The sequence below is a fragment of the Alligator sinensis genome, unplaced genomic scaffold (genome assembly GCF_000455745.1).
Source record: "Alligator sinensis unplaced genomic scaffold, ASM45574v1 scaffold437_1, whole genome shotgun sequence".
Lineage (NCBI taxonomy): Eukaryota > Metazoa > Chordata > Crocodylia > Alligatoridae > Alligator > Alligator sinensis.
Genome location: NW_005842176.1, coordinates 229595 through 232783, shown reverse-complemented (window position 1 = coordinate 232783; position 3189 = coordinate 229595). Strand labels below are relative to the sequence as shown.

The following is a 3189-nucleotide window of genomic DNA, read 5'->3' as shown; positions in this document are numbered from 1 at the left end:
ATTCCTGCTAACAGACGCAGGGGTGGGACTGGTCTGGTGCTTGCTGCCCTTGCATGTAAAATTAATTCTAGAGAGAACACAAGTCCCCCTAGGTGCTCTAAAGTAGAGCATTTTAATCTAATACCCGATTTGATGAGGGTTAATTTTTTGCACAATCAGGCATTTAAAAGGCTCTCTGCAGCCATGTATGTGTGTTCATCATGGCTGTAGAGTGCTTTCAGAAGCCAGATTGTGCAAAAAATATCACTTCTGTCTGCACCCTGAGTATTCATTTGTTAAATCTGCAGTTGACACCAACCTGGGTAATGTGGCAAACATTTTGAAGAACAGCACTGGGATTTTAAATGTCTGTAATGAATTGAGATAATGGTCTGAATTTGAAAAGGTGAAATTCAATAGACAAGTGCAAAATAATATACATGCCACTTTCAAGAGGCCTGGCTGGACCTGGGGGGTTAGTACTTACAGGTGTATTTACAGGTACACTCACTAGGAGGGTAGTAAAACACTGGGACAGGTTACCCAGAGAGGTTGTGGACTGTCCATTCTCAGAGTTTTTTAAGACCTGGCTAGATAAAGCCTTGGCTGGTGTGATTTAGCTGGGGGTGGTCCTGCTTTGAGCAGGAGGTTGGACTAAATGACCTCCTGAGGTCCCTTGCAACACTAATTTTCTATGATTCTATGTTTCTATTATAGGAAGGAACAATCAAATGCAGAAATACAAAATGGTGAATGAATGGCAAGGCTGCAGAAAAGGGTCAGCAGGTTATTCTTACTGTGAGATTAATATAAGGCCAAAGTATAATGCTGTTGAAAGAAAGGTGATAGCACAATGGGCTGCCTCAACAGGAGTGTTGTGTGAAAGGACAGGAAGTGATTCTTCCACTCAGTGGAGCATTGCTAGAGGCCTTACTTGAAGTATTGGGCCCAATTTTAGGCACAGGATCAGGAAAGTTTTGGGCAATAGAAAAGAGCCTGGAAGGAAGCAATAGTATTTGGTTACAGGTGTAAAAATCAGGACACATGAGAAAAAGGGGAAGAGCTAGGAATATTTAGTCTAGGGAAGAATGAGGCAGGATTTGATATCAAATTCTAACGCAAAAAGGGTGTTGTAAACAGGACAGGGAGCATAAGGGATAGATTAGGTGATGGGCTTGTAGTTCATTAAGGAAAATGTCTAAATTTCTAACTACAAAGGTGGTTGAGCCTTAGAACAGATTCCCTAGAGAGGTTGTGGAATCTATATCATTAGAGGCTCTTAAGTGCAGCTTAGAAAAAAAAGGGATCTTGGATGGGTTGAACAAGAATGTTCCTGCCATGAGCGGGAGGTTGGACGAGGTGATCTTTTACAGTCACTACTTGCTCATGGTTGTATGATTCCACACACTGAGCTGTGGTGGTGCAGCAGAGCAGTCTCAGGAGAACGGGGACTTTCTGTTTGCCGTTACACAAGCCAATGGATTCTGCTTGCCTTAGCAACTGTAGACAGACACTGAGAGAGAGGACGTGTCTGACCCTTTCTGCCTTTCCAGGGGATCACTCTGACACTGGCCAGTTGATAAGGCCAATACATTCAGATCACTCAGGAGGGTAACAGTTGCAATGGGATAATCCTGTGACCAATGGGGCCATTCAAATCAAGTTTTTTGCAAGGCAGAAAAAAACACTAATCCTTGCACAGCAGACATTCTGACATTAAGTAAATTGCTTTGTGCTCCATCTGAGAATCCTGGAAGCCACTAAATGAACTAAAACCCAGATGGACTGTACATAGCCCCTGCTCCTCCCGTCTCAGAATCCCAGGCTACTTCCATCCTACAGGACACTCATATTTTTGTGGGACTCAGCGCTGGGTTGATCTGGTGCCAGCTTCCCAATCGGCAACGACCTCATGTACTTTCTCACCAATGCCTTGTCAGGGTGGAAAGTTGCAAAGGCATCCTGCAGAAATGTGAGGAATTTCGGTGAGAAAAATGACCAGACAGGAATGCAAGGCACCTACTGCTTTCAGCACTTATTGTGAGAGGAAATCAAGGTTGCTTTGTATCAGTACATTTTTTTTCTATTTAAAAGCAAATGAGTGTTATTTCTAAGACAAGAGTTAATACATTCTGTATTATTAGGACTCCATCTTCTGACTTTGGGAAGTAAGGGAATAAACTACGTTAATTTCAGTGACTCAAGCTTTAGCATGTCCATTTTTACCTTTCTGCACTTCTCAAATTCTGTAGATACCATTGGGTTAATATCACATCTGTTCTCTCTGAAGGGCATTCCTTCAAAAAATAAAAGAGAAAAGGAAAAGGGGAAGGAAGAACAGAGGGAAATGCCATGGTAGAAGATGTAACAGAGCATGCAACCTCTATGCAGCAGTAGTGTAACTAGGGTGGGTGACCGCAGAATAAGCCCTGGGCACTGACTATGGGAGGATGCCAGAATAGAGGCAGGGGTGGGGAGGTTGGATTGGTGACAGGCATCTGTGCTTGGTACAGGCTCACTTAGGGGCTGTTAGTTCTGGCCATTCAAACCAGAAGCAGGAGTCCTCTCTTCTACTCCCTGTCTCCCTGCTCTGTGACCAACAGCTATGGCATTAAGCCTCTCACAGCTGCCACAAAATAAAGGGTTTTATACTCACGTTTCACATTCAAGTCAGCACCAGGTGTGAGAGATTTAACCTGGTAGCTATTGCAGCATCTCCCGCAGGGTAGTGGGAATAAGGCTCACAAGTGGACTCTGTTTCTGCCCCCCAAAGAGGAATTATTCAGCCACTGGGTAATCCCATGCCCTGGCAGGTAAAACTGCCTACTCCCCCACCCCTCACAGCTCCTGTTCTCCTGAGCTCAGCATAACCCTCTTTCCTAGTCCCTGATCTGACCAGGACACAGAATTAGGTATCTATACCTTTGCTGTGCAGACTGCTGTGTCTCAAATTGGGGATTAAAGAGGAGAGAATGAGGGAGAAGAAGAAAAAAGGAGAGAAGTCACTTTTAATTCAGTGGTCTCTGGCTTCAGGGGCACTTCTGGCCACATCTTCTCCCATCCAGACTGTTCACTAGCACTAGTTAATCTTAACAAAAATTGACATTCCTTAGAATTAGCACCTGCTAACTCTAAACTGTAATCTCAACCATAGTTGCAAACTGCCATGGAGGTGATTAAGCAGTTATTGAGGGGTGCTTTGAGTATTTG

At 44.0% G+C, this 3189-nt stretch overlaps 1 pseudogene; it reads right to left on the bottom strand.

Annotated features, from left to right (window-relative positions):
• The window catches only part of LOC102387855, a 22067-nt pseudogene extending 20147 nt beyond the window's left edge, over positions 1–1920 (bottom strand).
• Between the last annotated feature and the right edge of the window lie 1269 nt (positions 1921–3189).